This window comes from Cynoglossus semilaevis, chromosome 3 (assembly GCF_000523025.1).
Source record: "Cynoglossus semilaevis isolate Cse_v1.0 chromosome 3, Cse_v1.0, whole genome shotgun sequence".
NCBI lineage: Eukaryota > Metazoa > Chordata > Actinopteri > Pleuronectiformes > Cynoglossidae > Cynoglossus > Cynoglossus semilaevis.
Window position 1 is genome coordinate 14,493,058 of NC_024309.1, and position 14,647 is coordinate 14,507,704.

The following is a 14,647-nucleotide window of genomic DNA, read 5'->3' on the forward strand; positions in this document are numbered from 1 at the left end:
ACCTCCCTCTCATGACCTGGACCTGCGTCATTACACACGTTAAATCAGGTTCGGTTGTTAAAACCAAAAAAGGAAGGAAGGAAAAACACATTTTCGTTTTCTAAGCGTGGCGCTCCGGTGGTAACTCCTCGGAGATGCCCGGGGTTTTTGGTAATGATATGTGTTGAGGAGGCAGCAGACAGGGCTGAACGCTCGGCTGCGGCTGCACCTATTAAAGGTGGCGCTTTAGAATAAGAGGGCAACGCTCTGGCTGATTTCCCCCGGGGCTTTTTTGTTTTTCTTCTTTACTTGCAGCATCAAAACAACACAAACACAAACACACATAAACACACAAACACAAACACAAACACACACACCGAGACATACAGACGCCCAAACAACAGAGATTCTAGGTTTAACCCCTCTTTATAAACCAGTCATTATTGAATGACCTTGTGTGTGTTATGGAACATGATGGATGCAGAGCTGCAGCACAGCATGACAACAACAGGCATCTGTGTGTGTGTGTGTGTGTGTGTGTGTAGCTGCAGTTTATTCAGCAGTAATCAGGTCTCAGTGCTGAATCTCACCTCGTTATGTTACTTTTACAGATTCTGCCCCCGGTGGTTTGAACTGGTTATGTTCTGTGGGTAAAAGAATGAATTGTGTCAAATTATAACCTCTGTAAGTTGTCTGACTTAGCTTAGCTAACGTTAGCTCTGATCCCTGTACTGTTGTGGCTAACATTAGCTCTGATGACTGTACTGTTGTAGCTAACATTAGCTCTGATGACTGTACTGTTGTAGCTAACGTTAGCTCTGATGACTGTACTGTTGTAGCTAATGTTAGCTCTGATGACTCTGTGGTTATCAGATTTTTTTTTTTTTTTGGCAAATCCAGATTTACCAAATTAACTATTTCAGTAACAGATTACAGTTTTAACTTTTACGGAAGTGAAGTTTCGACGCGGGGCTAATTCCTACGGTAGGAGGCAGAGATGAGGAACGTTGCCTGAGGAACGTGAGGAAGGACTTTTATCTTCCGTCACAAACCCTAACTCCAGTCTCCACCGCAGGTCTGTGCTGCTCCTCGGGGCGACTGTTACTTTTACTTATATGCTAACAGCCACCCACCTGCGCCGACGTCCCTTAATGTTCCTCCGTCTTGGTCTGATCACACACACCGACACAGTCACGTATTGATGTCTCTCCTTGATCTGTAAACTCTGATCTCTAATTGCACAGGAGGAATAATAGAAGCTTCTGCAGCAGATGTGATCTGTGGCCACCAGCGCTTTGAGTTTGCATCACAGCGGCCAACGGCAGTGCAGGCAGAGATCACACGCTGCAGGTGGCAGCAGTGGGAGGTCTCCTCCGTTGTGTACACGTGTGTGTTTGTGTGTGTGTGGGTGACAATATGTGCATGGGTGAGAAGAGAAATAAAAAAAAAAAAATAACCCAACAGCGATGGCAGTGACAACGCTCTGCCTCCGCGGCGTCACAGGTACTGGGCTGCGGGCGAGGATTAATCATTCAGCAGGTCTCACAGCTGTGCTTGGCTGCTCATGCACGGCAGCTGTCAGTGCACGTGGTAGCAGCGATGGTTTGGCTTGATTAGGTCTCTTTAGCCTCCACATCCCTCCGTCTAAAGGTCAGCGTGTATCCGTGTCTGAGAGCGGGCGCCGCCGCAGAAGACGAGCCTGCTTTAAATTCACATCCAGTCCTGGAACTGTTTGTCAAACTGGTCTGGACTTTACCATCATGTCATCAGTCTGACAGGCCCGCTAAATGCTAACTGCTAACTGCTAACTGCTAACCCGTCAGGTCCTGGAACTGTTTGTCAAACTGGTCTGGACTGGAGCAGAATGACCAGTCACACATACAGAACTGTTCAGTTCCTCTGTGGTAGAAAGGCCTCAGTCTCTACTGTGTGACGACGGTTCCTTCAGGGGAAAGTTCTCTTCCTGGAACTGTTCCTCAGTCCTGTCAGAAAAGTTCTGTTTTAAATAATAACAAGAAAAATGAAAGAATAATCTGCGGGTGTTTGTTCAGAACGGTTCTGACAGGAAGAACGTCGGGTTAATGAAGACTGTGAGGAACCACGGTTTGGTTTCCACCAGGAAATGGAGCAGGACCAGACCTTTGTATTCTGTGTGAAGTGGGATCAGAGAACGGACTCCGCACAGTCATGAATAAACAACAACCAACCAGCAGAGAGCAGCGCTGCATCCTGCTGATGCAACAACACAGCAACGTACGCTGCTGCTGCTGCTGATGATGCTGCTGATGATGATGATGATGATGATGATGATGATGACACCGGACTCAGCTGCTGCTGGTTGTTCCGCTGTAAGAGTACTAGGTACCAATGGTACCGACACTGAATGTTTTGCTTCATATTGTCAAGAACATTTAGGCTAACTGTTAGCATCACGATGATTTAAGTTTTGCCTTATGATTGGACATTGTTTGGCTACATTTTGCTCATTTCTGGCTAACTTTAGCCTCAGCTACGTTTGGCTAACTTCTAGCAAACTCATATTTAATTTTGTTTTCGTCTCTCTCTCGTCAAGATCCATGGTCCCCGTGTTGATAAACCACCAGCATCAGTGTGAACAACTATCAAAAACAAAACTCCCATTTGGAGGTAAATACATTTTCTGCTTCACTTCACGACTTCTGCTCCTTAAAAAGCCGTTTCCACAGACTCACCCCAGCGTGACGCTCTCCTTCATCTCCTATTATCCCTCTTTATTCCTGTTATTCTGTATTTTATTGCTTTTATGTGTTTCTTTTCGCTCCGTCTTCTCTGACTTTGTCTTTATGCTTTTATTTATCGCCGGCGGTTCGCTGTCTTCTCTGCCGTTTTCCGTTCCTCTCCGCTGCTGAATATCCTCTTTTTATTTGCTTCCTTTGTCAGAGCACCTTATGAATGTCTGTTTTTGTAAAGGGCCAATACCAATAAAAGATGGGTAGTGTAGAATAAATGGGCCGTGTAATGTATCAAGAAGCAGAGGAGAAACACCTGGAGTGGGCCGCAGCCCGGAATCCAAATAACGTCTGAGACAAATGTCACAGTCGGAAAGTCGGAGTTTTGGTTTGAACTCAACGGAAAAACAGCACAACCCACAGTACACATGTACTGGCCCACATCATATGGGCCACATTTTAGTTTAATGTAAAAAAATGTTGTACTACGTACTAGATTGGTAAAATCTAGCAAAAAAAAAAAAAAAAACGTGTCCCAGATGAAGAGTAGCCGACGTGGGCAGCAGCTGGTTTTGTCGTTGACCTTTCTCATCATGACCTTTTACATTTGCATTAAATACCTGGGGGGGAAAAAGGTCGTCGTAAAGGTTCATTTCAGCCTAAAACTTTTATATAGTACTGTTTTGTACAGGAAGTTCCTCTCGTCCGAATGTTAAGGACAAGTTCAGACGTTTCTACTCTGAACCTTTAATCTTTTCCGACCTGGTTTTCCACCGGCTGGAAATGACTCGACTGAAGTCTGTTTTTCATCGTAATAAACCAGAATTCCGTCTAGTGAGTTAGAATATTCCAGTTGGAATCACGTGGAACGTTGAACTGAAGTGTTGTCGGTTCAACTCCGGTGTCTGTTCCTGTGTTGACCTTTCACTCTAACCAGAGTGAATCTCAGTGTGAATGACAGTGTGAATGGTCGTCAACATGGAGGCAGCACCGCAGTAGCAACAGGAACTGTGTTCTTTTGGTACCAAAGGCAGAGCCAATCAGAAGGCTGCGGTCCAACCTACATGTTCTCTCAGTGAGCTCTGTCTGATGAATGTGTTTTTTTTATGCAGCATGAACTTATTTAAATACATCTCCCTCAGGTCTCTGCTGGCAGCCATGTTTTTTTTTTCTCTCTTTTCTATAATATATTCTGACGCAGATCCACTTTCAAAGATGTATCCCTGTATGTTCCACTGATCTCTTTAAAGAGAGATCTGCAATTTGAGCTGATGCAGTGATTACCGCTGCTCCTCCATTCTCCAGCTGCATTCATACGCAGCTCGTCTGCAGCAGCAATTTACTCTTAATTGCAACATTTAAAACCAAAGAAGGGAATGTATTTAAGGTACACCACACAAGTGCCTTCTTTAAGAGACCATTTCTGGTCTTCTGCAAAAGAATTTTAAATGTTTTATGGTGAATGTAACAAATATATGAAGAGTCCTATATGAGACTGTTGACGGAAGCTGCGGTCTTTACAAACGTCAACCTGTGAAATAAGGTTTAAGTGGAGTGAAGGATGTCGGTGGCTAAGTGGAGTAAACACCAGAGCTAACGTTAGCTACAAAGTGGCTAAGTGGAGTACAGACACCAGAGCTAACGTTCTGTTAAGCTAAGCTAAGCTAAGGTCAGTGGAGATGAATCTATTTGCAGGTTTATCTTTCATAACTTATCTAAACCACAGGAGTCGTACCAACAGTCAGATTTAACAGTTTTTATTTGTCAACCTGACACAGATTAAATGACATCACAGCTCACTAAGTAAGGTCTGTCTTTCTACTAAAAAAAAAAGTCGTTCCTGTAGCTTCATGTTCACTTGGTGAATATGCAGTGAGTGTTTCTGTGTCTGAGTTCATCTCAGGATCTTCCTAATCCCACTGTCTTCAGGTCTTGACGCTGCGGAACGCTAGCCTTCACTCAAACAAAAACACGTTTGTTAAAGCAAACCTGTTTTTATAAAGAAGTACGACACTTGAGCTGAGGAACAATTAAACAACTGCCCGTGTCAGTACGGACAGATTTATAATGGAACGTTTATGTTCAGAGCTGCTACAGCGAACCAGGTTGCCAGGTATTTCTAAGGTCAACAGCAGAAACACTCTGGTCTTTTCCAATCTCACACTTCAATAAAGTAGTGAGTGAAGAATGTACGAAAGATATTTAGGATTTAGGAGATTTGAAGCATGAAAGGCTGCGAAGACAATATGAAGTGGAGATTCAGCAGCACGTTCAAGGTCTTTACAGAGTGGTGTTGACACAGAAACTTTACCAAACGCCGCCGTCTTCTTATTGAGCAGATCAGGCCTCTGTTTTATTACAGTGTTCCAGCTAAGGTGAGGTCCATTCACGTCAGCCCGATGGGCAGAGAACTTGATTTGATTGGTGGATCCAGAGCAGCATTATGAGCCCTGTAGAATTAGTCTGCGTATAAACATAATTGATACGTAGAAAAAAGGCCTGAATGGGACGAGAAAATGTCCTCCCATAAACCCTTAATGGCAGTAAAAGCCTGAGTGAATCCAGGATAGATTCCTCTGTGACAGCGCTGACTATTGGGCCAGAGTGTCATAAAACAAAAAGGCTGAGAGTAATTACAACTACACTTAATGCTTTTACAGCTCACTTCCTGTGGGACTGAACGAGCAGCGAGACGTCGACTCCTCGTCGTAAAACCTGTTGAAGGACAAGTGGAAAATATCATGGTTTTAAATGGAGAAAAAGTTGATGGTGAAGTGAGTCGGAGCCGCGTTTGTTTTATTTACCTTCTATCTGAGTGAGTGTGTGTGTGTGTGTGAGTGTGTGTCCTCACTTCACCTCCGAACACTTACAACATCAGGGACAGTTCAGCTGAAGTATTGCAGTATATCACATTATATCGTGATATGTATCGCATCGACAGATTCTTGCCAACACACTCCCCTAGTGGACAAAGAGTGGTAACTACAACTTTTTTGCTTTTTTTATTCTCCATCTGTCAGAACGACACAGTGTGGAGTAAATCTCTGTTCACTGCAGCTCAGACTGAACGATGAACCTTTGACACTTTTCTTTTCTCTTCTTTTCTTTTTTCTTTTCTTTTCTTTTCTCTGTTGCTGTTGCAGCTTCTGTGGATCCAGACAGAAGCTGCAGGTGTTTCTGATGGAGAGACTGTGACAGTGAGGCTCTGCTCTCCTTCATCATTAAACTGAGAAGTCATCTTCAGACATAACAACCTTTGTCAGCTCCACCAGCCTCCACTCTGGCTGCTGCTGCTGCTGCTGCTGCTGTTGCTGCTGCTGCTGCTGCTGTTGCTGCTGCTGCTGCTGCTGCTGCTGTTGTTGCTGCTGTTGCTGCTGCTGCTGCTGCTGCTGCTGTAACTGCTGCTGCTGCTGCTGCTGCCCTGGTCCTCTTATTATTATCTCTGTAATGGACTGCAGCTGCTGGACAACACGCTGAAGTCGGTGACATCAGAGTCAACGAGAGAAGAGAAATCGATATCAGAGTGAAATGACAAACCTTCACAGATCAGCCGTATTTTCTCTGCTGTGGAACAAGCTCTCTGCTATTTATTTATGTATTTATTAATTTATTTATTTCTGGAGAAGACTCTGTTTCTTAACCTTAGAGCCAGTCAACACTGCACCTGGTACTGGTACACTTTAGTCCAGGTGGCACCAGACTCTGGACAACCTGGTCAAAGATCCTGGTCAAAGATCCTGGTCAGGTCCAACCAAAAGCTAAAGAAGGATGCTCATTTGGCAAAGTGCTCACTGACAACACTAGGGGGCGACCAGGTTGGTTCTTGATCAAACAAAGATGATTACCTATGAAGCTACACTTAAACTGGTCCAGATGGGTACATGGATTATGGGATGGATTTTTCTGGCAAGATAAAAATATAAATAAAGAAATATATTTTCTGCCAAACAGAATATTTAGCAACGTTGTTCGAATGTGTCGATGATAAATATATTGAACCAAAAGTCACTTTGGTTCTCATACCGTTACAGGCCGCGGGGGGCGCTGCCGACTGTACTGGGGTGTACTACCACCTGTCTCCTGTAGTAGTACAGTGAACACAGTCATGCAATCAAGGTTTCACTTGTCGACGGCGTCAAAGCTATGAAAGAAACTGCAGAAACAAAGGGAACAAAACCCTCAGATGTTGATGTTTATCAGCGGGGGGGCGGGGGGGGGGCAGATATTTATTTTTTTTCTCCCTAAAGCTGTTCGCTCAGTTGGCAGCAGGTGCAGCGTAAAGACCTAATCACATTCGTGGCTCATTACCCGGCGACTGTGTGCACATATTTGCCTCTCTGTGTCCTTATTAATCAAGCGCCGCCGACCCTGAGTGCTCCTCTCCACTTTTCCACATCACTTGCTACGAGCAACAGCGGAGCGGAGAAACCTGATGAGACCACCTGCTGCTGCGGCCGTCCTCCCCTTCCCCAACACCTGCAACGCTAACGTTCGTCATCTCTCTCTGAAGCCCGAACCGCTGCCAAGCGAAGAAGCGCCGTCGCCCCCGTACGATACGTAGACTTTTGGAAAAAAACAAAAAAAACAAACAAAAAAAAAACAAATATGTAATTGATGTGTGAGTCCGTGAAAAATGACTCTGGAAAATCATCCAGGTTCTTGTCAGACCTGGTTCTTTGAATGAAAAAAAAAAAAAGAAAATCCCTAGTGGTACTGCGTGGGGATTTCACTGTACGTTTACATATATATCGTAAAACATACGAAACAAAATCACAAATCCTGAGATTTAATTCTTATACTTAGTTTCTGTCACTATTTTTATTACTTTATTTATTTCTTTTGTATATTTATATTTGTGTATATATATTTATATTTGTTTATATTTGTGTGTCTATGTTATTCCTGCAGAAGTGTCTCCTCTACAACTGGCTGCAGTCAGCAAGATGAACCAATCAGGAGTGGAGTTTGGCTGTGACTCCGCCCACCTACAGTTGGCCGTGATGACGTCACACATTCAGGTAATCAGTGCAGGTGTGTGTTCTCAGAGGGAGAAGCCAAGCCTGGAGCTGAGGAGTTTGTTTGTTTGTTGGTTTGTTGACAGTTTTCTTTCTTTTTTCCAACGTGGCTCATGTTTACGTTCAATGAAGACGAGAAGTGAAGACAGAGTTTGAAGACCAGACCAGTGAAGTCAGTGAAGGACTCCTCCAATGGACAACATGGACAGGAGACCCTCGTGGACCAGACCTCGTCACCGGTGAGTCCAGTTTTTATTTACGTCGCGGCTGCAGTTCCTCTGACGGTCCTGATGGTGGACTCATGGTCATGGTCGTGTTGATGCTTCACCTCCTGCTCTGGTTCTGGTTCTGGTTCTGTTGGTCAGTGATGTCGTGGTGTTGTTGTTTGGTCAGTTGAAGTTCACTGATGCTGCTGAACATGGAGCTGTGCTCGTTGCTGTTGTTATTTATTTCCATTTTGAGACAAATATTGAATTCCATTTTTTGCACCACTTGACCTCGTTGTAACATTTGTTTGTTTATTTATCTTTAAATCTCTATCTTTATATCTGTTTCCTGTGGACGTCTGTCTTTGCTGAGCTGTGTTTGTGCTGCTAAGGAAACCTGGCAAAATTAAAAAACAAACGGACACATCGTTGTAGAATATCGATACAGTTTAATGAAACAAAGTATCGTGATATTTCAGTGTATTTTCTTCCACTCTGAATGTGTGTAACTCCAGAGCCTGACATGTGACCGACATCGACGTGCTGTACGTCGGATTGATCTGTTCTCACGTTCAGAACCAGTGAACGTCAGGTTTTTTTTTGGTCCAACTGTGCGGTCCAATTACTTGGCCCATTGATATGTACATCACTTCAGCGTTCACGCTGCGAGACATCAAAGGAGGAAGTGTCTCCTGTGATGATGATAAATATTCACACAGAGATGAAAAGACAAACATTAAAACAATGGCCCACCATGGTTTTTTACCTCAGTGAATAGGATTTTAAAATACCACCGCTAATAACAATAATAAAAATAAAGATGTGTAAAAATAGTCCGCCGGCTGCAGGGAGTCATTGTGGGAATTTTTGGAAAAACATCTTTGCAGAAAAAGCGGAGCGTCTGTAGCTGTGGCTCAGTGTGAGCAGAGTCCTGCTGGGCTTCATTGTTTCTAGGTGTTATCTCACACACTCTGCATGTTCCTGCACCGTCTCCAAACGCCCAGGGTCCCCATTCATTCAGAGTGGCCCCTGAGACACACACACACACACACACACACACACACACACACTCTGTTGTCAAAACTAAAAGTAGGCCACAGAGTCGGCCCGGCCCGGCTGTCCAGAATAGCTGAAGGTGGACAAACAATGGAATAAAAGAAGAAAAACCTGAGGAGAATATTTGATTGTGTGGAAGGTTCTGGTCCAGATCAGAGGCTCTCCTGAGGTGTCCTCTTTGTCCACCTGTTCTCGTCCCTGTCCACAGTGTTGGTCCAGTCTGACGTCCAGTTGCCGTGTGACTTATTAGCTGAGGAAGTTTGGTTCATGTCTGTGACTTCAAAACTAAGGTTCTGGGTCAGACTGAGGTCCACAGGTGTCGGACCTCCTTGTTGTGTCAACAATCAGAACCAGGACAACAATATGGTCCGGACTTAACCTCAGAAGTACTGGTACTTCAGTAATACTGTAGTATATTGGATTATGAGGGAGGGAGTTCCCATAATGCTTTGTGGTTTGTTAGAAACGTTGCAGGTTGTTTCTTCATTTCATCTCTTACACAGTCGGGTTTCTTTATGGCCCATTTGTTGGACCAGGTATACTGGTCTGGTCCAGACCTGTTAACCACAATGTGGTGCAGCCCATGTGTGGTGCAGCCCAGCTGGGGTGCAGCCCACTTTAAATTATTAAAGTATAATTAATGGCTAAAATGTAGCAATTAAATCAATTTAAATAAAAAAAAAGTCCTTCAGGAAAAACACGTCCCTGAAGCTGGATGTTGATTTTTGGTTCTTTCTCAGAAGTCATAACCAACGTCTGTTTGACAAGAAACTGTTTTTTCATCAAAGTCTGTCAGTGAAGTGGAGAGGAAGTAAAAACAGAACCAACTGTTGTGGGTTTTTTTACCGCGTGTTTCCACTTGTCAGCAGCAGCAGTTTAACTTTGAAATATTTACTTAAGGGAAATTAAGCAAGAATAAAACACGACCTTTGGATCTGCAGCCATGAATAAGAAATGGTTTATTGGCTTTTCCTGTCGGTGCGGCATGAACGGTGTTGGAGGGAACGTGGTGGGGGAGCAGGGAGGGAGGGAGGGAGGGAGAGAGGGAGAGAGAGAGGGAGAGAGAGGCTGCTGGATTAACTTTGGTTTTTTACATCACAGTGTTGTTGAGTGTGACTCACAGTCAGAAAAACTGTTTTACAAAATACAAATATATAAATTTTACACCACTGTTGACTAAGATCTGAACAACGACCTGTGAGAAATTAATTTAAAAAAAATGAACAAAACAGGAAGAAAAGTATCTCAGATGGAAGAAAGAAAACAAAAGGAACAAACACCAGGAATATTTGACTGGGAATTAGGGATAAAAAATACATACATTTTGTGAAATGAAAAATATTATGATACTTTAATTTTCCTTGTACTGTTTTAATACATTTAGAAAAAAAAACAGCTAAAATATAAAATATATTAAACTAAACGTCAACCCAAAAATATGGGCCGTCAGTTGGGAAAAAAAAAATCTCAAATCCTGTTCAGGTTTTGTCAGTCAGAATCAGGAGAAATAACAATGGCCTTTCTCCTCCTCCTCCGTCGCAGCAGCAGATTGGACGTCATAATGAAATAACAAATGTCGACTTCTGTGTGTTGGCGTCTCCATGTGGCGTGCTCTCTCTCCCAGCCAAAGTAAACTCTCTCTCTCTCTCTCTCTCTCTCCCTCTGTTTCCAAACTTCAGACAAAGAAACTGGTTCCACGTTTGTTCTTTTCTTTAAATGTAAAATTCTCAGATTTTTCAGATTTCATCTTTGTTAACCAGAGTCTCCGGTCGTTAATGTACTAAATATCCTTAACTTTAACCAAAAAAAAAAAAAAAAAAAAAAAAAAGGTTCTTCTGGCTACACCAGTTCAACGTCCAATCAGCATGCAGAGTTTTTCTATTTTCTTCTGAGCTAATTCCCACTTCTCTCTCTCGGCATCATGGGTATATTTACTTTGTCTTCTCAGCTCAGAAGCGCTAAGCTAATGCATAGCCTGTTTTTTGCTGTTCTGGTAAACCTGCTGCTGTCTCTGGGCTAACTTTAGCGATGTTTGCTAACCGTGAGGGTCACATGACTTCAGATGAAAAGAACACGGATGTTTGTTTAGTTCGACAGAAAGAAGGAGGAACTAAACCAAGGATAAATGAAAGACGTGGTGGAACTGTTCCTCTGATGTCTGACCTTTTCTTCTTGTAGTTTTTCTATTTAATAAACTGATTTGATTCCTGTCATTACTCCATGTGATGGCGCTCTGTGGGTTAGTTTTTATCCCCTCACACCCTGTGTGTGTGTGTGTGTGTGTGCGCACATGCAGCCAGTTTGCGGAGCTTATTAAAATGCCACACTTCCATCTAACCATATTTGCATCTAATTTTTTTGTACATTATTTTCCTTATAAAAAAAATAAACTATCCTCACAGCGGCGCCTCCTATAGGCTTCCTGTCTCATTTATATTCTGCTGCTGTTGCTGCACCAAATGGCCATGGTTTGATGGACTGATTCACAATATAATGTCAATCAAACATTCTGGACACCAGCACCGAGCAGCACCATCGGTACTTTGGACATGTTTTATTCATAATACGACTTTAAAATATATAAAGAATAAATAAATTCATTTCTGCAAAGTCACAGTCACAAAACGCAGGTAAATAAATGGATGAATAAATCTTTGACACGGTGAAGGTGTTTATTCAGCGGGATAATTAGCTTCATTAGGAAAATTAAAGGAAGTGTCGGACTGAATGACGAGAGGCCGACGCTGCGGCGTGTGACGGATGATTGACAGACCCTGGTCACAGGACCGTTTCTAAAGGGCTAGACAAAACAGAAGTTACTCAGTCTGAAATATGAACCACGAGCAAAGTGTTTTTTAGAGTTTAGCCTTTAGCACGTTAGCTACAACAATGTCAATGGAGACAAAAGAAGACGATTGAAAATTTAAAGTTGTAATATTTTCCAAATTTTTTGCTCACTGGTAACAATGATGCGTAACATTCAGCCCACTAGGGGGCAGTAATGACCCAATGGTTCCTTTTGTCATACATCAAAGCTAACGTTGAGACGACAAACGTTGTCCATAGAGTAACAGCTGTAGTTGTACTGCGACTTTGTAGTAATCTGTGAATGTAGTACTCTGATGAAACATGTACAGAGAAATAATCAGTAAGAAAGAAATTTAAATGAGAATTGTTTTTTTAATCTTTTACAAAGCTCTATTTTGTTGTTGTTGTTTTTTTAAATGGTGTCCCAGCTGTGTTTGTCCTCGTCCTCAGGTTCAGTCTGTGTAAACAGGGACAGAGTAAATGTGCCTCCCTGCAGTTACTGAAACAGTTCCAGTAATTACCCAACATGAGTGAAAGAACAAGGACACACAAAGGGAACGGCAGAAGAGTTAAAGGAGCCGTTTAAAGCAGTGGTCGGTGAACAAACTGCAGCTGGTACTGTTGTTTCAGGTCACAGACACCCAGGTACCGACAGCAGGAACAACAACACACCCAAGGCTTTGTTTGTCGGTGCCGGTTGTTTAGATTCTCAAAATATCGTTGCTAGTTCTATGCAACATGTGTCTGTGTGAACATGGAGGAGTTCTCCTGGTCCTCCACAGACCAGGCTTCAGGTCAGACAGTATTTTAGTGGACAGATAAACAGAGCTAAAGGTCAACAAGGTCAAACACTGCAGATTGTTTTTACTGAAGCTCGACAGAGACTTTTATTTTGACAAGACTTTTGACGTTTGTCAAAATAAAATGGCTGTTTTTTTTGTTTTGCTTTTTGTTTCCTTGGTTCCAAGTGACCCATGGTCTGTGCTGGTCCTGGTGTTTTGGTACCTGTGTATATGAAGTGAGTGTTTGGACTCACCGTCCTCGCTCTACATTCTACAGTGAAGACGTGGTTTGGGGACGTCCCTGCGTCTCTCTTTTCCTTGAATGTCTGACTAAACTGAACCAATCAGGAGCAGTTTTGTCAAACGGAGTCGCCGTCAGGTGAGATGGAAATGAAAAGATCTGGTTGTTAAGTTCTGGGTCAGAAGAAGTTCTCCTAACGAGGCGTCGGTGGAACTTCTCTGTGGTCTGTTGTCGGAGCCTTTTACTGACAGAAACTCTGCTCTGACATTTCCTGGGTCTGAAACACAGACGTCTGGGCAGAGTTCAACACAACTAAACTATTAATAGTCTCCGTCACCAGGACCACACTGACGTGTCTGACTTTAATGGTAGAGAAGAGAAACTGCTCCCGTGAACCTGCGGTGGTTCAGATGCAGAGGTGGGGCGTGGACCACAGCTGTTCCACGTCACACGGTTCCTCCTGTGAATTTAAAACTGGGTTTGGAAATTCAGACCACTTGTCCTGAAGTGACTTCACAAACTTCACAAACTACAAACCTTTCTGTCGTTCAAGCTGCTGAAAAAATAAAATAACTCTACGTTACAGTTAGACAATAACTTCAAACACCAAAGGTTAGTTTACTGGTGTGGGATTACAGAGAAATATATTAGTATACTGGTGTGGGATTACAGAGAAATATATAGAAGTACTTATACTGTAGAAGTACATATACTGCAGAAGTACATATACTGCAGAGGTACATATACTGCAGAGGTACATAAAAACATACACATTTCTCCATAAAGTCCCACAAAACAGTAACCTTCAGAATACACTGAAAGTCCAACATATTTGGCAGTATTTGATGTGTACTTGTACATACTTACTACAGTCATTTGCAGTACTTTTCTTTGACTCAAACTCAACATTGAAATTCATTGAAAAAGTACAAAGACATTATGTTGTTTTGTCCTTGGCAACAAACTCAGATGTCCAGATTGTGGGTCACATCCTTCTGGCCCAGTACTGGACCAAACGGACTTCTCTGGTCCACGAAGAGTCTTTTTTTTTTTTTTTTTGCCACAGTTATAAAACTGCCATTTCTTGTTAGCACTGTTTTTTTTTTTGATCAGCTTGAAGTGACAGCATGGACAATTAAAAACTCTTTAAAATAAATAAAGACTTGAATCTGCCAAAAAGGCGGTGTAAGAGAGTGAGTGGGCCACAGACTGAAAACTGGGCTGTCAGTGGGCCAGTCAAAAACTGGCTAATCCACTCAAGTCTACGATATTCCTCAAACATTTCTGGCAAATGCTCTCACTCTTCCACTGCCTTTTCCAGCTGGAACTGACGACTGACTGAGCGGCACCGAAGTGCACACAGAAAATCCACATTCACGCGGAACTTTCTTTTCTTCGGCCGCTTTGATTTCTAAATATCACTCAGTCCACCGGAGCGGGACGCTGGTTTTTAAACGCTGAAGTCACCAAAGAACACGTTAGGGTGTATCGATGGAGGCGGCGCTCCGTCAATAACTCCTGTTTGGTAAAGGTCAGGATTTTCTCCGTGGTCTCTGGTACCAGAGAGTTTGTTTGTTTGTCAGAAACAGTTTCTGTTTTTTAGATAGTTTAGACTTTATTAGACGTGTTGTTTAGGAGGTGGATTAGAAATGAACTCTCTCTCTGTTCCTGATGGAGGTCGTTTATAGGTTTTTATTATAATGTGGACCAGAAATCATCAGGACTTCCTGCTAATCTGTTGTTGATTGTTTCACTCGAGCAGTGTTGATGTTATGGAAACAGCAGTGATGGCTCACCTTCCTGTGTCCTCTGAATCTACTTCCTGTTGTCTTCTGACTCTACGTCCTGTTGT

At 42.9% G+C, this 14,647-nt stretch overlaps 1 long non-coding RNA gene across 4 annotated transcripts in view; it reads left to right on the plus strand.

Moving 5' to 3' along the window:
* Positions 1-2,289: 2,289 nt before the first annotated feature.
* Positions 2,290-14,647, plus strand: part of LOC112486890 (uncharacterized) — an 87,321-nt gene continuing 74,963 nt past the window's right edge. For 2 of the 4 annotated variants that reach the window (XR_003049451.1, XR_003049454.1), the window contains exons 1-3: positions 2,290-2,625; positions 7,596-7,705; positions 7,835-7,941. This is a non-coding gene — a long non-coding RNA (uncharacterized LOC112486890). Of the gene's footprint in view, positions 2,626-6,921; positions 7,236-7,595; positions 7,719-7,834; positions 7,942-14,647 lie in introns of those variants that run through there. The other 2 variants (XR_003049452.1, XR_003049453.1) reach the window with 2 other exon arrangements.